Source organism: Eptesicus fuscus, chromosome 6 (assembly GCF_027574615.1).
Source record: "Eptesicus fuscus isolate TK198812 chromosome 6, DD_ASM_mEF_20220401, whole genome shotgun sequence".
Classification (NCBI taxonomy): domain Eukaryota; kingdom Metazoa; phylum Chordata; class Mammalia; order Chiroptera; family Vespertilionidae; genus Eptesicus; species Eptesicus fuscus.
In genome coordinates this window covers 81521367-81547479 of record NC_072478.1, presented here as the reverse complement: position 1 = coordinate 81547479, position 26113 = coordinate 81521367, and the positions used below count along the sequence as shown (strand labels likewise).

At 45.3% G+C, this 26113-nt stretch overlaps 1 protein-coding gene and 1 pseudogene across 1 annotated transcript in view; one reads left to right on the top strand and one right to left on the bottom strand.

Moving 5' to 3' along the window:
- The window catches only part of FGF1 (fibroblast growth factor 1), an 81782-nt gene that overhangs the window by 17560 nt on the left and 38109 nt on the right, over positions 1 to 26113 (top strand). The window lies entirely within an intron of this gene.
- On the bottom strand, positions 13522 to 14080 carry LOC114231779 (60S ribosomal protein L9-like; annotated as a pseudogene).

Genomic DNA, 26113 nt, shown 5'->3' with positions numbered 1-26113 from the left:
CAGCTTCGTTTACTTAGCATAATGTTTTCAAGGTTCATCCATGCTGTAGCATGTTCTTCGTACTTCATTCCTTTTAATAGCTGAGTAATATTCCACTGTATGGCTATACCACATTTTGTTTATCCATTGATGGACATTTGAGTTGTTTGCACCCTTTGACTATTACGAATACTGTTGCTATGAACATCAGTGCACATGTTTTTGTATGATATGTTTTCATTTTTCTAGGGTCTATCCATAGGACTGGGTTTGTTGGGTCATATGTAACTCTATGAATAATCATTTGAGAAACTCCAAAACTATTTTCCAAAGTGGCTTCACCAATTTTACATTACCATCAGCAATTTGAGGACTCTGATTTCCCTACATCCTTGCCAACACTTGTTATTATCCATCTTTTGATTATAGCCATCCTAGTGGATGTGAAATTTCTCACAGTTGATCTGCATTTTTCTGATGGATAATGATGCTAAACATCTTTTCATGTACAGATTACAACATCCGTATTATGCCTTATTCCCAGACAGTGCCTGCATATCATAACCATTGTTGAATGAACATAACCAAGAATGAAGCAAGAAACGTGCCTGGAAGGACATTGGTTCTATTAGCTATGACAGGCCTGGAAAGGGAATGGTTGTATGAGGGAGAATATTTTGCAAATATGAAGCAATGTATTTTGATCCCTCCCACTCTATCCTGCTGCCTTTAAACCATGTTCCATTTGGAGCCTCCCTTCCTAGAGGCTGGGCCAAGAGGCCTGTTGCCTGGAGCCTGAGAAGGAAGGGGAACATAGAATAAAGAGAGAGGACAGTTGGCTCAACCACCCAGATTTGTGGAGAGATTTGCGAAATTGCTTGAGCTCCCCTTTAGCATAGTGAGGGCGAATCTGGCAGACAGACTCTGCAGTTTCTACCACTGTGTGGGGGCATTTGAGGGCAGGGCAGCTGGCCCTGCAACATGGGGAGTCCCAGAGAGTCGAGAGGGTGGATGGATATGATCTGGTGGCACGTGGGTTCCTGCTGTTCCTGTGTGATGCGGATGCTGAGACAAGAGCCAGAGGCCAGGGGCAGACCTGGGTGGGGAGGCAGAGACACAGTGAGGCCCACAGCCAGCAAATGCTGGTCAGCCAAGAAGCCGCCCTGGGCCCTGACCAAGCCATGAGAGACCAGGACCTCAACTTGAGCCATGAAGGCTGCGGTGGGCAGTCAAGGGCTCCACACCAAGACCTTGGGCCCCAGAGGCCTCTGAGTGAGGGTCTCGACTCCTTCAGGGAGAGGTTGAGTTACCCCACTGCTCTTACAGCAAGATGATACTCAGAAGAGGAGCCGGGAGGGAGGCCGCAGATGGAGGGCTCTCAGGGGCAGAGCAGGACTTAACAGGCTTTTTAAATTCTTGCATTGAATAAAACTGAAGCTGTTTCTCAGCTACCTAACAGGTGAGGTCTTGTGAGAAAGCCCAGATTACAGACAAGCAAAGAGGACCTGCAGTTATGTTGTGTGAGAAAGCCAGTGCCCCACCACTTGGGCCTGTTTTGGGCTGGTTAGCACAGCAGTGAACTAGCCCAACACAGGGCAGTGGGAGCAGGGACATGGTTGGAACCTGACCTCAGCCTAAGAGTGTGGCTGTGTCTGTGTCCAATTCTAGGGCATCCAAGAGAATGTCTCTCCTTTAATCAGAAAAACAGCTCAAAGTGCATTCCTTTGTCACCTTTGGCTATGATTTTTAAAAAAATATTTTTATTTATTTTAGAGAGGAAAGGAGAGGGAGAGAGAGATAGAAACATCAATGATGAGAGAGAATCATTGATCGGCTGCCTCCTGCACACCCCCCACCTGGGAACAAACCTGCAACCCGATTGGGAATCCAACCATGACCTCCTGGTTCATAGGTGGATGCTCAATCACTGAGCCAAGCAGGCTGGGCTGGCTATGATTTTTAAGAAGCGTTTGGAGGCATTTGGGTGGGCCAGGCTAGAGTAACATCACTCCTCTAACAGTGGCACCACCAGTTTTGGAGCCCTTACTTTGTTTTAGGTGCTGTACTCACTCTTACACGTGCCAATGAATCCTCCAACAACCATCCGCTGTTAGTCATATTTCATAGATAAGGATCGAGGGCTTGGTGAAGCTTCCAGGATCTTCTGTGGGTCCGTGGTTAGAAGTATGTGAACATGTGATCTAGCTGCTGAGGCTGGGCTTGTGGCACTGTGTACGCTGCCTCTCGCTTTTCCTGCCTAAAACTTCCCCTTAGAATCTAAGCAAGAGCTGGCTAAGAGCTTTCATTGAAGAAAAAGTTTTCAATGTTATTGTTCTGTGTTTGTAGAAAAAACAAACTCTCCCATTTCACAATAATAAGGATGGTTAAATAGAAACATGACATGTAACCAAAGTAGGAAACCCGAGTGAGAACTCTGCATGGCCAGTCTTCCCCCAGCACAAGCCAGCTCCAGTGAACTCAAGGCCTCAGCTTTGCTAGTTATGCAATTGTTTCCAAAGACATTATACTCAGCTCAGCCCAAAGCATGTGTGCTTCCACTCATCCATTTGCCAACCCAACTCTCTACCCATTCATCCACCCATCCATCCACCCATCCATCCACTCATCCATCCATCCATCCATCCATCCGTCCATCCATCCATCCATCCATCCATCCATCCATCCATCCACCCACCCACCCACCCATCCATCCGTCTGTTCATCCATCCATCCATCTGTCCATCCATCCATCCATCCATCCATCCATCCATCCGTCCATCCACCCACCCATCCATCCATCTACTCATCCATCCATCTATCCATCCATCCATCCATCCATCCATCCATTTAGTTTTTCATTTCACAATTATTGAGCCTGCCACATACCAGGCACTAGGGACCCAAATAAACCAGGTGGTTCTTTCCTTTGACAAGTTCACACTTGGGGCAGAAGCACCCCCTTAGTACAGTATATACAGGTACTAGACATTGGTTCAGCAGGTGTGCAGTGAGAGTAGATAGGGAAGGGGAGTGGAGAGAGTTCGGCATGAGAAGGAGGGAATGAACTACCCCAGATCTCTCTCCGTCTCTCTTCTTAAATGTCTCAACTTAAATGTTGCCTTTTCAAGGCATCTTACCTGACCATTTATTCTAAAGTTGCCTTTACTTTTTATTCCCTCTCTTGGCTCCTTGACACTGTATTTGTCTTTCTTTGTCCTTTAATTCGGTGGTGTGGTCTGTAAAGTCCCAGGTACAATGCGGTTCCATTAGGACAGGGACTGCAACGTTTTTCACAAAAATATCTCCAAGGCCTGACATAGGGTGGGCGCTCTGTTTGTTCACTGAATGAATGAAGGTTTGTACTTTGGCCTGCAGGCAGTGAGGAATAATGAAGAATGCTTGAGCAAGAAAAGGACACGATCAGATTTGTGGTTTAGGAGGACAAGGCTGGAGATGTTGTGGATGAGGTGAGGAGAATAAGCTACACAGAGAAAAATTAGAAGCACTTGCCTGGGATTGGGGTCAAGATTTTGTTGGCCTGACCCAAGACATTGATGGTAGGGAAGGAAAGGAATAAAAAATATAAAGAATATTTAGGTTGAATCATTAGGAGATGCCTGAGGGCAGGAAGGGAAAGGGAATATGACTAAGGTCAGTTGTTTGGGATACTCTGTAACCACTGTCCTGTCATTAATTAAGGCAGAGGCAATTTGGGATTTGGGAGACATGGGTAGAATCTGAGGTAGTCAAGGGAACCAGGGAGACAAAGAGAGTGCACACACTGTTGAGAGGACACGCTCGGAGGGATGCTGGACTGCAAAGGGTGGCTAAAGGAAAAGAAGCCGGGACAGGATGCCAACCAAGGGCAGTTAAAGAGACAGAAGACCCAGAAGCCAGTGCTATTGTTGAAACCAGATAGAGGAGAACAGCCTAGAATGGGATTAAAAGCAGGAAAGTCCATGAGAGAGGGCTGTGGAGACCCGGTTCAGGCTGCAGCATCTCCAGCCATGAGGAAGGTGGGTGCAATGGGCCAGATATTCTGGTGCTTAAAGAGAAGCCAGACAGCAGGAGTTCTAGGCAAAATCTCCCAAATGGTAAATGTCAAATCTATTAAGAACAACCACAACCAGTGGTGGCTCCAGCAAACCAGATAGCCTCCGGCCACATCCGGCTCCTGGGTCATATGTTTACAACCCTGGTTTTGTCAGAGATCATGGCCTAGCTTTTCCAAGGAGAGATTTTAGTATCAGTTAAGGGATAATCCATGCATATTATTCTAGAGCTTCTTCCCCCCCACACTCATCTATGTACATATACACCTAGCTCTTTTTTACGGCTGCCCAGTATTTGCTTGGCTGTATCATTCACTTTATCATTTCATTAGTGATGCCACATGGTTTCCAGGTTGTTGTTATTGCACACCGTGCTGCCGTGAAGCGCATTCATTGATCTCTGGACGCTGGTGAGTCCTTCCACAGGACACATTCTTAACACTAGATCTGCCAGTCACAGATCGGCACATAGTGTGCTGTTTTTTCAAAGGACTTGTTGAAGTTGCTCTTCCCTCGAGGCTGGGAATGAAAAATGCAGGGAAGATGTATGACTAAGGAAGCTTGTAAATGGAAAACAAAGCTTTAAAGGATCTCCACCTGACAAATATACCGGGTGGGGCAAACGTAGGTTTACAGTTGTTCATGTGGAAACGAATACAATAATTAATAAATAATAATACAAGAATAAACTCTGTGTTTTGCATACTCACAACTGTAAACCTACTATTGCCCCACCCTGTACAGCTTTCTTTTTAATCAAGATGCTGTGGGTAGGGTTGTATTTATGAATAAGTAACTCTTAGTCATGAATCAAATAACTAGAGAGAGAAAACTTTTACTTCTACTCTCCTTTGGTCATCCATCTTCTAGGCCTAGAGTCAATATTTGAAGAAGGCAGTTACTCCCTAGGGCCCAATGAAACATGTGAAAAGAGTCCTGGTGTGGGAAACTTGTTCACAGATTTCAGGGAGATCAAAGGTTGAAGTCCATTAAATTTATTTTTTTAAACATGATTATACCCCTGGGATTTGGTATTTAATCTGTGAAATCATCGGTTTAATTATATTTTCAGAAGATCATTCTTTGCCACCTGAGAGGGGAAAACCCCTCTCTCATCCTACAGAGAACACAAAAACACGCAGGAGAAACTAAGAGGAGGCCTCACCAGCCTCTCTGCAGGGGCCCTGTGTTTCAGCCCCGCAGACGGCACACTTAGCTCAGAGCGCCCTCTTCTGGACTCGGGCTCCACTGCACCTGCCCGGGCCTAGCCCACCAAGACCATGACAAGTCTGATTTTTAGTGTCCAGAAAGCTGCTCCAATTCTAACTTCAACACATCTTTGAGTTTCTTCTGCCTTAGCCACTGAAACCCCAAGATGGTCTTCTTCAATATGTGTGCTATCTTTTCAGGTCTCACAGAACTCTGTCTCCTCTTTAAAAATGACTCCTTGGTTACTGTTTTCAAAAAATAGCCTCCTTAGATCTGAGTTAAGTCATTGGATTCCAGTTACGTTTAACTGTCGGGAATACATTCATGGTTTTGGGTAGTTGGGAACTAGGTCTGGAAGCCACAGGAGAAGGGCAGACAGTTCTAGGTGTCCTCACCCAATGCATTTGGGCAAAACATGGTTAAGAATGAGGTTTTCTATTTCACTCTAGAATGCAGTCAGAACCTTAAGTCATCCTCATATTTCCTCTATCCATTTAACAAATGTTTGCTGAGCACCTACTATGTGCCAGGGAATGTGCTAGGAGCAGGATCACGGTAAGGGACAAGATGACGACAGTGTCGCTTTAATCCATCGTGTGTAATAACTAGGTGGTGTACTTATTGCAAAATGCTTGGAAATCTAAGCGCGTCATAATGGGTTACTGGAGCCTCAATGAGGTGTTTTCAAATTACCTGTTAATCTATCACGTCCTGCTCCCATTAAATTTAACTAGCTTATTCCTCTCAATTCAGAAATGGCTTCTTTCTCACTTCTTAAAAGGGGCTATTCAATCCTCCAAGAAACACGCTCATAATCTGTTAGGATAGGAAGGAGGAGGAAGGATGAAAGAAAACAGCTTTTCCAAATAACTGCCTGTTTTGCTTGGAGCCAGGGTGGGCAGAGCTGAGGCCGGGCCCTGTTTGGATGTGGCAGCCTGTGGTCACCTGGCACTGGCTTCGCAAACCCTGCTGGGGGAACCCAGCCTGCAGCCCACAGCTCCATCCTCACCCTGCCCATCCTCCAGGCAAGAGCGGCCCCTTCTCTCTCGCATTGGGTTATGGGAGCCATTTCCCAGACAGAGGGGCATCAGGTCCTGGAAAAGGCTGGCCCCAAGAAGGGGTGCTTCCTGCAACCAGATCACCGCATTTGTGGAGTTGAAGACATCAATGACAGCTGGGGAGCCAGGCAAGGTCATCCCAGACTGATAAGGGGATGACGCAAGGCCAAGGGCTGTGAAAAGTCAAGTCCCAACACAGCTCCCAATGAGATCCACTCGTTATTTATATTCTCTCTGACTTTTACTAAACTTTAGATGAACCTTGGAGAGGCAGACATCCTTTCTTCCTCGCTTCTCTTGGATTTATAACTGTAATACGATGCTTCTTTGGAAAGTCATGGATCCTTCTAGCCTGCTCTCCAAAGTACATGCGAACTCGGCTTTTAAAAAAGCTAACCTCCCCAAAACCACTCCTGATTTCCAAAGCGATGGTTCTGAACGATTGTATTTTATGGGCTCACTCCATCAAAAGTCCTGAATTTTCAGGTGCTCTTTCCCCAGTGACACTGTTCAATTAAATCCAGTTCATTCAACTCAACTCAACAAATATTTACTGACCTGAGCACTGTGTTAGAAAAAGACCCAGACATGCGCTCAGGAAATTCACAGACCAAGGGATGAGACGGATGAATAAATAAATCCCTTCAGTCCAGTGTGGTAAGCGCAATGATAGAATCATGTACAAGGCGGCGCTTGACAGCCTCTGCTCTCATGGAGTTATGGTCTGGAAAAAGAACCAGATGATAACTGTCACCTGAGTTTTAATGGGGCATCTGGCCAGGGGGTCCAGTAGGACATCCTTGAAGAAGTTGCAGTCGTGACTGAAAGATGGGTCAGGGCAAATTAGCAGTAGGGTGGAGGGAACAGTGGTCGAGGCCGGGGGGAGAGCATGTGCAAAGGAACTGTGGCAGGAGATCACAGACTGTAATCAAGGGACCAAAGCAAAGCTGGGGCCAGAGCCTGGGACTGGAGGGGGAGAGCTGGGTGGCTGGGCCAGAGAGGTCAGCAGGGCCAATCCCATGTAAGGCCTCGTCAGCCACGGCCTTCACTTCTGTGTACTCATTTCCCATCAGTGTGAAGGGGATCAGAGCATCGTCTACCCTGTGGGAGTGAGTGCATCCCTTTAGCACCAAGGCGTGTGCTTTCAGTATCAGCTGTAATTATCATCCTCATCATCGCACCAGGATGAGTCTGTGAATGAGGGCCACGCTGGCCCAGGTCAGATATGAGGTCTCAGAGGCCACAGAAATTAGCATAAACTCCTGTAAGAGTAACCATGGGCTTTCTGGAGACATTCTGAATGAGTGACCGGCTGGGCTGCTGACCACAAGGCTCAAAAACAACCACCAAGAGTTTATCCCCAAATACCCAGAAAAAAACCGAGACAGAGGAAGGACAGCGCCTCCCGAAGAAGGCTGACTATAAATGGAAAATTACCCTGGGAGAAAACACATCTTATTTGATGTGAACCCATTTTTGACTCTGTCTGGAAATCCAGGGCAGAAGGAAGTGGAGGGGACAGGGGTGAGCACGGGTGCCCAGGCCGAGGCTGCCTGCCCGGGGACAATGAGGAAGGGCTGCAGCAGCTGCCACGGCACCCACACCTCATGCCAGACGCTGAACAGACCCTGGGCTCCTGGACTGCTTCTGGGCTGTGACATGTGCCCAGGGCTCAATGTTGGCCCACAGCTGACATGGGGAGCGGGAGCTAGGCTGGGAAAAGGCAACATGGGAGAAGCCGCAGGGGAGTATGGGGAGCAGGGCTGGCGTTCCTGGGCCACTTCTGTTTCCTAAAAGGACTTGTCGCAGCACTGAGTGAGATAGCAGATCCAGTAAGCGCTGAATAAATGTTAGCTTATAAATTAATCAGTACTCTCTTCCGAGCAACTTGGAGGCTCCATTACCCTCGGCTTTCAGTGCCAGTTCTACAACCCATTTGCTGGGTGGCACTGGGTAATTTCTGAACATGTCAGTGCCTAATATTTCTCATTTGAAAAGAACTGTGACCTTCCCATTTCAATGGCTCTACTTCAAAAAGTTAACCATAATAAAGGGCAACATTTGGTGACATGCTTCACTATGTGCCAGACACTGTTAAGAACCTTCCTGGGAGGTTAGAGCCCCGGTACTCAGACTTGGAGTCAGAAGGTCTGGGTTCGAATCCCAGACGGATCCCTTCCAGGATCCGTGGCTTTGAGCAATTCCTTAACCTCCCTGGGATCTGGTTTCTTCATCTGTGAATTGGGTTTGGTCATAGTACCCATGTCACAGGGTTCCGGAAAGACTGGATTAGGTAGCTCAGGAAGAGGCATCTAGTACAGTGTCCGGTACTGAGAGCGCTTACTGACCCTTCACGATGAGCATTATCACGAATTCTCCCCGTCTGTACTACCCAGTACCCTGTATTACAGCCCAGGAGACTGAGGCTAAAAAATGGTTACATGTCCCCACAATGAAATATCATTCAGTGATAAAATAAATAAATAAACAAACTCTCAAGCCATGAAAAGACATGGAAGAAACTTAAACCCATATTACTCAATGAAAGAAGACAATCTGAGAAGGCGACATAGTGTATGATTTCACCTGGATGACATTCTGGAAACAGCAAAACTATGAAGACAGTAAAAAGATTAGTGGGTTCCTGGGCGGGGGTGGCGGGGAGTGGGGGTGCGGGAGGAGAAGGGGAGAATAGGTGGAGCAAGGAGGATTTTAGGGCAGTGAAACTTCTCTGAATGATGCTAAATGGTACACACATGTCCAAACCCTTAGAATGTACAACACCAAGAGTGAACCCTGATGTCAAGTATGGGTGATCCTGAGGTGTCAGTGTAGGTTTATCAACTGTAACAGATGCATCCCTCTGGTGGGGATGTTGATCATGGCGAGGCTGTGCATATGTGGAACGCGGGGGAGGGGGGGCATATGGGAATTCTCTACCTTCCTCTTAATTTTGCTGTGAGCTAAAAGAGCTCTAAAAAATAAAGTCTATTAATTTTTTTTAAATCCTCATCTTTTTAAAATATATATATTTTATTGATTTTTTACAGAGAAGAAGGGAGAGGGATAGAGAGTTAGAAACATCGATGAGAGAGAAACATCGATCAGCTGCCTCCTGCACACCTCCTACCGGGGATGTGCCCGCAACCCAGGTACGTGCCCTTGACCCAAATCGAACCTGGGATCCTTGAGTCCGCAGGCTGACGCTCTATCCACTGAGCCAAACCGGTTTTGGCAAAGTCTATTAATTTTTAAAAAATAAGGTTAAGTGGCACAGTTCCGGGAGGCGGAGCTGGGACTTGGAGCTCGCTGTGTGTGAGCTCAGCCAGGCTCTTTCCCACTCCCCTCAGTGGCAGGGACACATCAGGCTCCTGCTGGCGGAAGCAAGTCACAGGAAGGAAGCAGGTGGAGACTCAGGAAGGAAGGGCGCTGGACACCTCTGGTTATCTTGGTGTGTTCATTGGTCTACAGGCCATCCCCAGCCCGCCCAGCAGCTTCCCTTCGCCTCTGGTCCCCTCACCTCTCTGAGCCCGGGGCCTGCCTGAATGGAGGTGTCTGTGGGAAGGAGGCATGGACAGTGATGCACCACGGCCCCTCCACTGACACACACTCAGCTCCCAGTGGGGATAGCTTGGGCTGTGTGACCCCTAGGAATGAGCGTGTGTGTGTTCAGCTACATATTTACACTTTAAAATGTTGATCCTTCTGACTCAGTCCCCCTCCACCCCCAACAACATAAGAAATTCCCATTTGCCACTTTAGTACATTTCAGAACTTGTGTCTTGTAGCTGATGGTATGTGTTGATCATATTTTCCCATGTGAAGAGCAGAGTGATTGAGGGCTACCTATTTAGGATCTCTATCAGTAATGTGATATTAAAGCAAAATCTAGTGACTATAAACCTCTGTCTTAGTTTCAAATAATGAGGCTAGGAGCCAAACTATAAAATGTATATGCAAGTTATGTGCCTTAAGTAATTTGATCCTCACAGAGTGTTGTGGTTTTTTTGTTTTTTGTTTGTTTGTTTTTGAGGTGGGGAGTATTATATCATCATTTTGTAGATGAGGAAACTGAAGCTCAGAGAGGTGATGTGACTTCCCAAGGGCACACAGCCACTAAGTAGTGGACTCCATAGACTGTTCACCTTTGCTGACCTTTTGAACCTTTTGCACATGTTATCTTGATAAATCCTCATGGATTCCCTCTCTCTCCTACTTTAAATGTCATGCCTAGCTCAGTGCCTGGCAGAGTGGAGCTGTCAATCAATGCTGCGCTCCATCCCTCCCCTTGTACACTCCTCCTCCCACCACCTATCTGCTTCCCAAACTGGAGGATGCCTAAGAATCACCTGGGAAGGTTTATTACCATGTAGATTCAGTAGGTCTGAGCCAGGGCCAAGGAATTTGCATTTTATAACAAATGTCCCACATAATTCTGATGTTGGTGTTCCCTGGATCATACTTTGAGAAACATTCATTATTCTGTGGGCTTTAAAAGAAAATCAATTTTTCGTATTTAAATCACCTGTTAAAAAGTGAAATAAGTCAGTCAGAGAAAGACAAGTATTACATGATCACACTCATATGTGGAATCTAAGTAACAAAATAAACTGATGAAGGCGTGGATCCAGAGACATGGAAGCATGGAACAGAGTGTGGAATCTCAGAGGGAAGGCGGGGGAGGGTGGGTAGGTGGGAGGTAATCAACCAAAGACCTTGAATGCATGTATGCATAACCCATGGACACAGACAATAGGGTACTGAAGGCCTGGAGTGAGGAGGAGGGAGGACGAGGGCAGCTGGAGGGGGGCAAAGGGGGAAAATAAGGGGTATATGTAATACTTTCAACAATAAAGAATTATTTTTAAAAATACAATAAAATAAATGAATGTGGTAAAAAGAAAAAAACCAGATAGTTCAAAAGAGTGGACAGTAAAAAGTATGTCTCTCCATGTGCAAGGGTGTTCGTGGCAGCAGTTTGGATAATAGTGAAAAGCTAAAGGCAGCATAAGTGTCCATCCCTAGAGAATACAGGCAAATACAATGTAGGCAATTGGAATGGTCAGAACTTACATAATTTACTTATTCAACAAATATTACAGATAATACATCAAAATGGATAGTCTCAGATACAATGTTGAGTGAATAAAAGCAAATTGTGGAACTATATATACAGAGCACACTGCTTGTGTGTCTGTCTTGGCCACACACACACACACACACACACACACACACACACACACACACAAATCATAATAGTAGTTGTCTTGGAGGAGGAGATAGAAATATTATGAAGAGAAACAAAGGGAACTTCAACTTTCTCTCTAATGTTCTATTTCTTTTCCATAAAAAAATCTGAACTAAATTTGAGAAAATGTTAACACTGGTTACACCTGGGTAGAGTTCACACAGGTGTTTCTTGCTACTTCTTTTTTGTTTTTCTTAAATAAAAGGAAAGCCGACTCTGTCGTCCCTGGGCATCGTTTCCTTCCCTGAAGGCAGCCTGATGTTATTTTATTTGTACTTGCCAAGGTCAGTCTGTACCTTAACAAGCATGGAAATCTAATCTGATTCTCCCCCACCCTCTCTAGGACCTGGTCTTATTAATTAAATTATCTTTTGATCTTCAATTGTTCCAGTCCCTTTCCTGTAGGTTTCTTCTTATTGACAAACATCCTCAGGTCTCTCATTTGAGAAAATTCTCCATTCTCCAGTTCTCTCCATTCTTACTTCCTCAAGAAATGATTTTCTCTTGGTGTGACCACAGTCCTCCCGGGAGGGTGGTGTGGACTCGCTGCCTCCGATTCCTCATCACTGACTAAAGCATTTCCTCCCCTCTTCTGGATTCCCCATCCACCCATCTGTGGGAGCAGAACTCAATGATCATTTCTTGATCTTTATGTTTCTTGACTCTTTTGCACTCTGATACTTTTGGTCACCCCTTTCTTGACCCTGTTTCCTGCTCTGACTTCCGTAAGCATTCTTCATCAGTCTTTTTCTTTTCTTCTTTGACTCAGCTCCCCTTCTCTCGCAGCCATATTGGGACTCCCCCACGCCCACCAATTCTGTCCTCTTCTCTCCACTGATGACCTCACCAAGCCCCTGCTCCAACCACAATGAGCATTTTGGTGAAGATACTCATTTCCTCTTGAGTTCTCTTCCTAAGTGGCTTCAGAACCACATTTCCAACTGTCTGAGGAGCACACCCACCTCAATGTCCTGCATACAGCAAGCTCAGCCTGCCAAATTCAACGCACTTACCCTTCGGGAATTCTGTATTTCAGTGCATCTCAAATTTAATAATATGCATATGGATCACCTGGGGTATCTTGCTAGATGAAGCTTCTGATTCTGTAAGCCTGGGGTGGGGCCTGAGATTCTGCATTTATAACAAGTACCTGGGTGATGTCTATGCTGCTGGTCCAAGGACCCCACTTTGGGTAGCAACATGCTAGAGAGATTTCCGTTCTCCAGGTCAAGGGTTAACTCTGCAAATCAGAACCAACTGGGGATTGCGCTAGTTATAGCATGGTTTAATAAATGTGCATATGGCCACGGAAAACAGTTTGGTGGTTCCTGAAAATACTAAGAATAGAGTTACCATATGACCCAGTAACCCTTCTTCTTTTCTACCCGAAAAACTCAAAAACATTTATTGGCAAAGATATATGCACCCCTATGTTCATTGCAGCATTATTCACAGTGGCCAAGACATGGGGACGACCAACATGTCCTTCAATAGATGATTGGATAAAGAAGACGTAGTACATATACAATATAGAATACTGTCCAACCATAAGAAAAGGTGAAATACTGCCTTTTGAAACAACATGGATGGACCTGGAGAATATTATGCTAAGCGAAATAAGTGGGTCAGAAAAAGCTAAGAACCATATGATTTCACTCATTTGTGGGATATGAAACTGAAACTTATAGACACAGACAACAGTATGGTGGTTACCAGAGGGAAGGGGGTAGGAGTAGTAAAGGGTAAAGGGGGGCAAATATATGGTGATGGGAGATTATTTTACTTTGGGTGATGGGCACACAAGGCACTATATAGATCATGTATCATAGAAACATACACTTGAAACCTATATGATCTAAATTAACCGATGTCACCCCAATAAATTTAACTTAAAAAATAATAAAATAAAATATCACAAATAAGTATGAGGAATCACCTGGCATCTTGCTCTTGCTTTAACTGGACAACTTAGACCTTATTCATCAGGCTGCTGAACTGTCCCTTTTTCAGAAATAGACATGCTATCCAAAAATTTTCTGATATCCTTGTTTTTAACTGTTGTGGCTTGCTGAATCAAAGCAGCTGCATTTATTCAATATCATTTCCTTCAAGAATTAACTCATCTTTTTGGGCTTGAGTAACTGAACACGCAATATCTGACCTCATCCAAACCCTGTGGACGTATTTTTCACTCAAGAAATTTCTGATTTCAACAAGAGAAACATTCTCTGGGATTATGACAATGATGGCGAAGTGAGCGTACACAGACCTCACCTTGTAATGGAAGCCCAGTGTGACACCCTTGATCATGCTCTGTACATGACTGCAGATAGTGTGAATGGTAGCCAGTTCCTTCCTATTTCCCCACCATTTGTCAACCGGAGCCTCTTCTTTTTCTTTCCAAGGAGACTGAGTTCTACATTGATGTGATTGAAGTTCCTCCGTGGGGTGCCTCTGGGGCCCTTCGCAATAACTGTGTGTCCCATCCCATTTTCTGGGACCTCGACAGTTGGATTGCTGAGAGTGGTCTTCATTCACAATAGATGTGGTAAAGCTTACTGTCATATTTTTAAACTGACTGACTTTCTGGATAATGTTATTTGGCATAAATAAACAGAATATTAGGAGGTTGGGGCAAGCAAAAATGTGTAGATGGCAAATTTTTTTTTTTTTCAAATAAATTACCTCTTTTTTCTGCCTTGTCCCAACCTAGACAAATGAATCAGAATTTCTGGGTATGTGGTCCAGGCATCAGAATTCCATAAATAACTATTGAGTTTCTGTTGGGCTAGCATTGTGCCCAAGACTGAAGAGATGGTAGTTAACAAGACAAAGCCTTATGGAACTTACATGTTAATGGAAGTGGTGGTGATAAAATAGAAAAATAAACAAATATCGGAGAACATTTCCAGCAAGTGCTATGAAGGAAAATTTTGAGTTCTAAGATAGAGAAAATCTGAGAAGGGGCAGCTTAATCAGAATTTCAGGAAAGATCCTTCTGCAGAGATGACATCGGAGCTGAAATATGAACACTGAGGAGATGGACACACAAAGGTCTAAGAAAAGAGAAGCATTTCAGGCTGAGGGAACAATGTTTCAGGCAGAGGAACAGCAAATGCAAAATGCTGTGGCAGGTCCATGCTTGGTGAGTTCAAGGAAGAGAAGGAAAGCCAATGATGTAGGTGGAGCACAATGAACAAGGGAGGAAATGAGTGGGAGGAGGCCATGAAGAGGCTGGAACCTGATCATGAGCCTGTAGGACACAGTCTTCCTATGGATAGAGCAACAGGAAGTCATGAGAAGTTTTTAAGCAGCAAGGGGTGTGAGCTGACTTAAGAAATCTGCTGTAGGAGGGCAAAAATTTGAAACAAGGAGGCAGATAAGAAATAACGATGGTTTGGAACAAGGTGGCAGTAATGGAGATGATAGAAGAAGTCAGACAGGATATGTTTTGGAGATAGAACTAATAGGACTTGCTGGTGAATTGAATGGAGTGAGAAGGAGAGAAAAAGAATGACTTCTCTGTTTGGGGGCTGAGGCACTGGGGGCATTTATTGTTTTGAAATTTTTGAGAAAGAAAAGCTGGGAAATTGGGTAGAAGGAATCAACTGTTCTGCCTGGGCCATCTTAAGTTTAAGATAATTATTGGGCATCCATGTGGAGATGTTGAGCAGGAAGTGTGTTGTAAGACCTGGCTATAAATTATCTTTCCAGCCTTACCTCCCTCTCCCATGAACTCATCATATATAAGCCATCCTTAATTCAAGGTGTACTGCTTCCTCTTCTCACCTTGCATTTCCCCAACTCTGTTCCTTGCCCATGTAGTGTCCCCTGTCCAGTGTACCTGTCAATCTCGGTCTTTTGAGACCCTAATCATGTATACAAACCATCTCAAATAACCGCTCCTCCCCTATTATCTCCATCCTCAGTGCTTTGTGCCTCCTGGGAACTCCCATTAAAATGTGATGTCTTATTTGCAAAATTCATCACACCTCCCCACCCAATGTATATTTACCTCCCCTGCTGGGCTATAAGTTCCTGGAGGGCAGGACTGGCATCCTGTCCTTTAGGACATCTTTCATGATATCCACAAACGTGCCCAGCACATAAAAGGCTATTCATTAAATATCTTGAATAAATGAGTGACTATGACATGTCCTGAGATGATAGTCTGAGGTTAACCTAGAAATTGGTGATCAAAGGTGGGAAGTTTTCTTAACCCTGGCGGACCTGTTGATTGCTGAGTCTCTGGGTCATTGGCATGAAACCACCTAGTGCAATGCTAAGAGCCTTGGCACATGTACGTCATTGTGTATCTCCATATAGTAATGTCCATAATCTGCTTGGGGCCAAGGTATATTCTTTTATAAAATATCTGAATCTTATTTATGAACTCACTAAAGAAGCCCCTTATTAGAAAAGCTGGTAGTATATCCTTTCCTAAGAAAAATGCTTACAGTGTAATCAGCATCACTGCTGCTCCATGCCCAATTTTGATCAGCTGCACTTTGATCCACTTTGCTTTCTGTTTGTGCATGTACGTTATGCTGGGGCACCAGAAACTGGTGTTGAATCCTGATCATTTTACACCCTTGTGCCCCATCTGTCCATGAGGCTTTATTAAAATCAGACTGATTTATTCTCGTGCGTTTTGCTTCACCATGTACCAGGTCATGGATTCTGAAGTAGGGAAGAGACAATGAATGATCAGATATTGGGTAGTGGGGTCTTTGTACGCAAGCTGACAGGCACCTAGAACACGAGAGAAAGACAAGATAGAAATGGAGAGTAGTGACTTAGGAAGGAGGCCGGGGTGTGACCTCAGCTCAGAAGGGTGTGAGAGGGAAAGGATGAAGAAGGAAGGGTATGAAGGCTGAGGGAGATTAACAGAGTAATACAGACGGTCCCTGACTTACAGTGGTTTGACTTATGACTTTTCAACTTTATGATGGTGTGAAAGTGATATGCATTCAGTAGAAACTGTACTTCAAATTTTGTATTTTGATCTTTTCTGGGCCCAGGGATATCCAGTACAATACTTTCTCATGATGTGGGGTAGCAGCAGTGAGTACAGCTCTGTCAGCTATGTGATCACGAGAGTCAACACTGATACTCTACAGCGTATTCAGTGTGTGTGATGATTCTACCCAACTGTAGGCCAATATAAGTGTTCTGAGCACATTTAAGGTAGGCTAGGCTGAGCTATGAATGTTCAGTAGATTAGGTATATTTTCGACTGACGATATTTTCATCTTACAATGTAACCCCATCAGAAGTTGAGGAGCATTTGTATAAACATAAAGGATAGAGAAGTAATGGAGGCTATTGCAGGAGGATGGTAAAATAACATTATCAATACCAGCACTTAGGCCCTACCGGGTTTGGCTCAATGGATAGAGCATTGGCCTGCAGACCAAAGGGTCCAGGGTTCAATTCTAGACAAGGGCACGCACCTTGGTTGCAGGCTCCTCCCTGGCCTGGGCCCTGGTTGGAGCAAGTGCAGGAGGCAACCAATCAATGTGTTTCTCTCACATAGATATTTCTCTCTGTCTTTCCCTCTCTCTAAAAGATCAATGGAAAAATATCCTCGGGTAAGGATTAACAACAACAACAATAAAATACCAGTGCTTAGCACCTACTAACTGTTGGTTACTTGCCAGGAATTGTGATAAGGGCTTTATACAGATTATCTGATTCACTTTTCCCATGACCTTAGAGTAGGTACTATTATTTAACCCATTTTGCATATAAGGAACTTAGGATCAGAGAGGTTAAGTAACTTGCTCAGGGTGATGGAGCTCGTAAGTAGAAGAGCTGGGATTCTGACCCAGTTCTGTTGGATGCCAAAGTCTATGTTTATAATCATCATTTTATGCCACCTTCTGATGTTGATTCAGGGACATTTCCTACCACCATGCCTGCTGGAGGGTGAGAAACTCAATGTCTCTCAACACCCCCAAGGGGTGAGGTGGTGGGTGATGAACTAAGTCAGAGGTGTAGTTCAAAAGCCCAGCTATGACTGAGCTGTCTGCTAGTCCGTCGAGCACTCAGAGCAGAGATGCTCATCACCGCTAGAGAATACTCACTCCATTGTGTCAGGCCCCACCTAAATGTTTTTTTATTGTCTGCTCTTTGCCATGAGTAATGCCACTTTCCATTTTAAGCCGGGAGCTTCATGAGATGACCACGTTATAAGCCAGGATTTAAAGCTAAGTGCTGCCTGGGGGATTACTCACCCACTTCAAGACGGGGCCAACATCACACTCTCCCACTCAAGACGCCACTGGAATATCTTATTCCTTGCCAAAAGCTAAAGGAAATCTAGTTTCCCTAGAATCAGACTAGGAATGGTGCCAGGTTATCAAGAAGCTGGCGAGTTAACTGGTTCTCCATGTGGAACTACTGTGGTTGTTCTGGTTCCCGCCTGTATAGTAAGGTTTAATGGCTCATTCACTAATTTAATATTGGCAGAGGGCCTACTATGTGCCAGGCACTCTGCTCCACGATGGATATACTACAGTGATCTAAATGGCTGTGGGGGCTAACAGTCTAGGGGAGGATAAGCAGACAATTATAATAAAATGCTATAACCAGTGTAATAAATGATATGACATGGGAAGCTCAGCAAGTTTGGGGAACCAACAGCTAAGGATTTATGCCAAAGGAGGTAAGAAGGACAAGTAGGAACTGGCTAGGCTAGGTTTCTTAATTATAAACAGCCAAAATTGACTTTGACTGATATAAGCAGAAAGAGAGTTTAGAGAACCTGGGTTGCCCACAGCATCACTGGGAAGGTGTAGTGGCCTAGCATCACACTGCAGGAATGATCCAGACAGAACTAGACATGTACGTGTGTGTGTGTGTGCGTGTGTGTGTGTGTGTGTGTGTGTGTGTGTGTGTTGCAGTGGTGGGTATCCTTCAAATATGGGAGGGGGGCTTCAGATGCTGAGCAGTCAAAGGATGACAAATGTCCAGGACAGCAGGTAGAAGTAAGGAATGTGGGGAGGCTGTCTCAGAATGACCTAAGATCTTCTGAGTCAGAGAAACCAAAAGGAACAGCTAAAAGAGAGTGCTGACTTACTGAGGCAAGCAGCTGAGGCAGGCAGCCAGGCTCGCAGGGGTTTCCTTGGTGAGTGAGGTTTGCTGCTCAACCAAAGACTTCGAGGCCTCTGTGGGGAAACCAGCTGTGTGACAGCAGGTAAGTAGAAACAATGTTTTAAGTCTTTCCTTTCATGCCAGTGTTCCTGAGGCTTTTCTGGAAGGCCATAGTTTTCAGTATTTGCCTTTATATTACAGGGCCCACCTCAGTCAGAAGAGATGTTCTCCACGTAATAGTTGGAAAAGATGTTTGGGATAATGATAATAGCCAACTTTTATTGCTGTGCTCACGTGCACTTAGATGCATTATTTCAGTTAATCCTCATAATAAGCCTGTCAGACAAGCAGACAGAAGCACAAAGATTAGAAATGACTTGGCCAAGATCTTAGCAAATTGTAGAGCTGGGATGCAAATGGAGACCTACTTTATTGTAACTAAGAGTCTGATGACAGAAGACAAGAAGTGAGGATCAGATTTTAAAAACGGTCATTAGAGAGGGAGAAAACTATTGTTTCTATGCTAAGTACATGATGAGGGACTGGAAGCCTAATCCCCCAGCTATTACCTCTCTCATGGGCACCATTTTGAATCTTAAGGTCAGCTATTGCTCCCTACTGAGAAATTTCCAATTCTATCCAAGGAAAAAAAAAAGCCCTGTTTTCCTAGAGGGAGCCTTAAGTGAGAAACTTTTAGCATTAACTCAGGCTATTGACCCCTAGACTGCAGCAAGAGGTGTATATATAGTATTTTTAAAATTTATTTTTTATTGTTGAAAGTATTACAGATGTCCCCTTTTCCCCCCAGGCCTTCACCACACTATTGTCTGTGTCTATGAGTTATGCATATATGCATATAAGTTCTTCAGTTAATCTCTTCCTGCTGCCCCCCACCCTCTCTTCCCACTGAGATTCATCAGTCTATTGCATGCCTCCATGTCTCTGGATCTGTTTTGTTTGTCAGTTAATTTTGTTCATTGGATTGCACATATGAATGGGATCTTGTGATACTTATCTTTCTCTGACTGGCTTATTTCACTTAGCATAATACTCTCTAGGTCCTTCCATGTTGTCTCAAAGGTCCCTCCATGTCTTTTATAAGGCTGCATAGTATTCCATTGTGTAAATGTACCACAACTTTTTTATCCACTCATGTACTGATGGACACTTGGGCTGTTTCCAGATCCTAGCTATTGTAATTTTGAATGGATTTTTAAAATAAAAATGTCTCTGACTACACAAATAATATATGCTACTGGTTAAAAAAATAGGGAAATATGGAAAAATATAAAGAAGAAAATAAAAATCCTTGTGACTTTACCAGCCAATGATGGCTATTGTCAAATTTTTGGGTGCATGTGTGTAATCTGTAGTCTTTTTCCAATGCATATGTATAGGTATTATATTTTAAATTCACAGTTTGGAATATCTTAAATAACTGTTGTTTTAATTTCATCCCTTTCCTTAAGGGAGAATTTACCACCGTATGCAATTTTGCAAATGTACTAAATGAACATCAGTAGAGTAGAGCATTATAGGGAATGCAAGTTAGTTTGTTCAAATGAGTGGGCAGATGACATGATGCGCCTGGGGGTGCACTGGAGATAGGGTATGTGCCTGGTTCTTTAAGGAGGACTTGGTTTTTCATTATTTATTAATATTTCTAGCTGGTAAACATTATCTGAAAAAATGTTGAACATAATGATAAACCTAATCAAGCAATCATTTACTTATTAGGGAGAGATTTATTCCACATTCTACCATGTGGGTGATATTCAACAAGTTATGCAATTTCTAGGACCGAGCATCAAGTGGAATCTTGGTTCTGATCCCACTTCCCCTTCTCTGGCCTAGGGGACCGCAACTCTTTCCACATCCCGGTCAAAAGGCAGCTCAAAACCCCATGGTCCGACACACAGTGACTTGGCTTTCTCCAGGAGGAATGAAATCTGGCCTTTACAGTCCCCTCTGAACGTCTCTTCTCGGAGCCCATGTGACTGAAGCCAGCACAAAGCTAGGTCTATTTGGTCACTGCTGTTGTCAACTCTTGGCACATCCAGTGCCAGCCATCTCCTGTCGTTTTCCCAGCTCATCAAAACAAAGTCCTACCAGTTCAGGAGCCCCGTGTGCTTTCTCTGTGCTGCCCAGACATCTGTTTTGTGTTGGGAGTCAGGGGCCGGTCAAGTGCTTGCACAACGCAGCTGGATTTGCTGATGTAAACAAAGTTGCTTGCATGTGAGTTTTCTGACCCTGAAAAGGCCCCAAAGAACTATACTCAGGCCTCCAGCAGGACTTTACCCTCAGTCCAGGGGACAAGGAAAACGAACTTGAATTTAGTTAATAAGTTATAGCCAAGAGGAAAGCAAAGCACCTGGTTCCTCTCTTTCCTTCCCTGTCTCCACGCAACCCTTTTCTTACCGGGCCATTCCTCATCCTGAACTGAGGTGATGTCATTGCCAAGTGCATCCATGTGGTGACCCAGGAAGCCAAGGGGTAACAGTAGATGCTCTACCTCATACCCCTAGTTCAGAGCTCCTTCTACCCTTGCTTTTTTGCTCTGTTTTTTCATTCTTCTTTAGATTATATCTCTACTTACAAAGTAAACAGTTAAACAATACATAAGTGTCTATGATAAAAGTTAATAATCTCTCCCTGGCTGGTGTGGCTCCTTTGGTTGGGCATTGGCCCATGCACCAAAAGACTGCTGGTTCGATTCCCAGGCAGGGCACATGCCTGAGTCACAGGCTCAGTTCTAATTAGGGGGCGTGCAGGAGGAAGCCAATCAATGTTGCACTATCACACTGATGTTTTTCTCTCTCTTTCCCTAAAAATTAATTTAAGGATCTTTAAAAAAAAAAAAAAAGATACTCATACTTGGGTTCAGTGTGGCAATTGGCAAATTAGTATGGTTTCCCCAGGCTTTTGTTTCTGAAGCGACTTCTAAGTGTAGAGCGTGTCTTTCCAGCAAAACTAATAAGCTGCACGGCATGGCATGGATCAGCACTCCCCCTGCCCACCCTCCTTTCTTTCAACAAATATTTATTAAACACATATTATGTTCCAAGCCTGTGCAGGACACTGGAGAGAAAAAAATGGACAAGGACTCTGTCCTAATGAAGCAAAGTCAAGGGGGAGAAACGGTTCAGTAAAAGCTCCAGTGAAATACAGAGGGGTTAGGGGAACTTGGCTGGGGCGCTGGGCCAGACCTGGGGCCGGTGGATGGGAAGTTATGTCTGAGGAAATCTGAGGTGAAGTCTGAAGAAGCAGGAATATCCTGGGGGCTGATAGGGCAGGTGGCAATGTCGGCCAAGGGAGGTCCAGGCCAAGGGAACAGCAAGTCCCAAAGCCTGGAGGTGAGAGCGAACCTGGCACATTTTCAAACTGGACGTTCAGTTCTGTTAGAGGCCAGGTGGATTCAATGCCGGGGAACTCTTGGGCCTTCTTACTCAATACTAAGCCCAGGAGAGCTTGGAGGCAGGTGGGCCACTGGTCGTGCCTCAGGAAATGGCTGGGATATAAGCTCCACGGCGGTAAGACTGCGGACTTTGTTCACCATCTGAGAATGGGGACAGGAACATAGACTCTTAATAACCATTTGTTGAGTGAATGAATGAAGTGCCCTGAAGAGGACCTCAGCCATCTCCTCTGGTGTCACCAAGCCCCATCGAATCATAAGGCCAGGAGGCATATTGAGAGCCTGCTGTTGCCCTCCCTTTCCTCCGAGTGTCTGACCTGCCCTCAAACCTCCCAGAGATGACACCGTCTTGTAGATAGCATGACTCGGAAATTCAGTTCTTAAGGTCAGACACATGCAGCTGAGGGACAGACGACTTGTCCAGTCATCTGGTGAGTCAGGACAGGATGCAGAAGAGCAGGGACAAGAGTCCTTAGTGCCCAGCCCGGCAGGTCAGGCAGAGAGGAACTCCGGCTCCATAGCACTATTTGTTATCTACTAAGATGCCTGGTGCCTCACTTCCAACCCGACTATTGAAGAGGAAGACGCCCACATTCCCCCAAAGCAGCACCATCTCACCTGGAAATTCTATTTCCCGGCATATTTGGTGGGAGGTGGGATTTTTAAATCCCAGTTTAGCTCTTCTCCTGGGACTGTGCACTGGCTGAATGCTGCTGTCTGTCTGAGAGAAGGCCCCTGGGCCAGTCTACCCAAGATACCCTGGTGGAGGCTGTGCAGAGTGGCCAGCACATTTGGCCCACACTCACATCTACTGTCTTATCTAACGTCCCGCTACCTCTTCCTTGGACCATTGCATCTAGTTTCCCTGCTTTCACCTCTCCTCCAATACTTCCCCATGCAGCAGCCAGAGTGACTTTTTTAAAATGCAGTTCTGACCATGTCTCACCCCAGCCTGCATTGTTCAGTGGTTTTCCACTGTCCTGGAGATAAAGACCCATAGGGCTCTGCATATGTCCCTGCCCTCATCTCCAGCCACAGCCCTCTCTTCTCATCCCTGGTGGATCATTTTCAGTTCCCCAAACGAAACATGCTCTTTCTAGGCTCAGGGCCTTTGCACATGCTCTTCCTGATAACTGCTCCCTCTTCAGTGGGAATATAAATGTCTTTTCCTCCAGGAAGTCTTCCCATCTCCCAGGCTTTATAGGTCACATATTTTCTGGCTCCCATGGTGCCCTGGACTTGACCGCGGTGACATTCCATTCACTGGGAATCCCTTTATGGTGGGTCTTCCCCACTGGAATATGAACTTCAAGAGGGCCTCATTCAGTCTGTCCTGTTCCCCACTATATTCCTCATGCCTGGCACATAGTAGGTGCTCATTAAATATGTGTCAAGTGAATGAATGAGTACTCAGATCTTTGAAAAGCTGGGAACAACTTTACCAATAAAATAAGAGACAGAGAGAAACACAAACATAACAGAACCTCATTGAAATTCTGAGCCATGTGACCTTCCTCACCCTGGAGGCCTGATTTCATCTTATCATGGGCTTGAATATTGTGATTAGATGCCCATTAATTCTCCTGAACTGGTTTCTAGCTCAGTTTAGAGAGATTTGGGCCTTCCCATCAGGTGCCACTATACACGGCAAACCAGAGCCTTGGAGCCACCCAAATTAAGTCAAGATGCATTGGGGTGCCTGCCGGAGGCCGGGGCCTCTCGCTGCAGAGACAGGAAGCCCCCTGCCCCTGCCTCACACGGCAGAGCAGGGCGAGGAGCACCTGGAGCCTGCACCCATGTCGCCTCACCTGTTTTCTTTCCTTCCCCCCAGCAGGGACAAACAATAATTCAGTAAAGGAAATATGAGTAATGGAAAGAAAGAGAAAAAAAAATAAACATATCAAAATGGGCAGTGTCCCCTGGGCTCCTGCTTTTAAAGAAAACAAGGAGAGTAGATTTGGAGATATTTCAGTGACTCTGCTAAAGGGACAAAAATAATCAAGCTGGCCCTTCCCTTCCAAGCTGAATTCCTTTCCTCTATCTTGATGAAGAAAACAAGGCTACCCCAGACCAGGGCTCTCACACTCGGGTATGCATCAGAATCCCCCAGGAGGCGTGTTGAGGCTGCAGGTGCCAGACCCATGTCTATAATACTGACAAACAGTCCCCCACCTAGATGCTCAATGAAAGGGGATTAATGAACATAGTTTTGCATGTCCACATAGGGTAACCCTATGCAGCCATTACAAATGGAGGTATAAATTTATGTTTACTAATAAGGAAAAATCCTAATGTATTGAGTAAAGTCAGGATATAAATGATCAGAAAAAAAAAAAAATATATATATATATATATATATATATATATATATATATATTTGCTATATATATATATATATGAATGTGCAGATAATGCTGCTGGGAGGATGACTGAAGAAGGAAGCACCTAAGAGCAGGTGAATTTCTTTGCAAGGTTTTCCCTGAGGAGAGAGGCCCTTCCACAGGAGGAAGGTCAAGTCTGGTCTATTTTCGTAACGGCATTTCCAGTGCTTAGCGGACTTATTTCCTGTGGTCCCGGGGAATCCTGCAGCAGGCTCTCAGGAGGATGTTGGTGATAGGAAGCAGGAACTTCGTGAGTGAGAATCAATAATTATCTCTATATTTGCTTCACTTTTTTTCTATAAAAATAATCTAGGGGAAAAACACTTGCTTTAGAAGAGCAAAGTTCATTGCGACAGAGAGCAGAAGGGGACATGAAAGTAAGTCTCTTAGTGTGTGGCAGCGTCCTTAGGTCATGACGTTACAGGCTGAAGACGGATTTGTTCACTCATTCCCTTCCCTCCCTCATTCATTCAACAGATGTGTGAGCAACTCCTCTGTGCCAGGCATCGCGTAGGGGCCGAGGAGAAGATGGCGCTAAACATGGCCCTCCGGAAACTGACAGTCTAGTGAGGGAGATAGACATCAAACAAGTAAACACATGGGTGGATATTTAATTAATTTCAAATGATGGGACGTGTTGGAAAGGAAGAGAACAGGAGGCAACAAAACAGAATAATGAAGGCAGAGCAGGGACAGAACTTAGATCAGGAGGTCAGGGTAGACCTGAGGATGTGGTACATCAGCTGCCATCTGAAAGGTGAGTAGGAGCCAAGGCAGTGGACCGTGCTGGGGAAAGGCATTGCTGGAAGGCGAGCAGTTTGTATAAAGGCAGCCCTGTGGAGAAGACCACACTGGGTCAAGGATCCCAGGGAAGACAGCAGTGGCTGGTATGCAGTGGGCAAAGGGAGGGAGTGGCAGGACGTAATGCCAGACCAGACGGTGTCTTGTAGGCCATGGTAAGGGTTTATGAAAATGGAAAGCCACAGGAGGATTCAAAATAGGGAGTGGCCGGCCAGGCGCCCCTGGGTCCAGGTGAGGCCTTGCGCCCCTGGACCCAGGTGAGGCTGGGTCCCTGGGCCCGGGTGAGGCCACGCGCCCCTGGGTCCGGGTGAGACCATGCGATACTGGACCCAGATGAGGCTGGGTCCCTGGGCCCGGGTGAGGCCATGTGCCCCTGGGTCCGGGTGAGGCCTTGCGCCCCTGGGTACGGGTGAGGCCGTGTGCCCCTGGATCCATCCGGGTGAGGCTGGGTCCTGGGCCCGGGTGAGGCCATGCGCCCCTTGGGTCTGGGTGAGGCCACGTGCCCCTTAGTCCAGGTGAAGCCGTACCCCTGGGTCCGGCCGAGACCAAACCAGAGGGAGTCGGACCTCCGTTACCACCATTTGTCCACCATCCAGAGCAGAGGGGTCAGTGCTGACATGTACACATAAGGAACTGGTGGACATTGAAATTGGGTCTCAAAAGAACTGTTGGTCCAGAAAGAAACTCACTACAGACTGATTCATTTGCCTATCAGCATAACTATTATTGCTCGTCTCACATTCAGTTCTTATAAGTATATCTCTAGTGACATATGATCTCGCTCATCTAGGGGAAATGATGAACAACATAGACTGAGGAACAAGAACAGAACCAGAAACAAGGAGGCATCGATCGGACTAGCGGGCCTCAGAGGG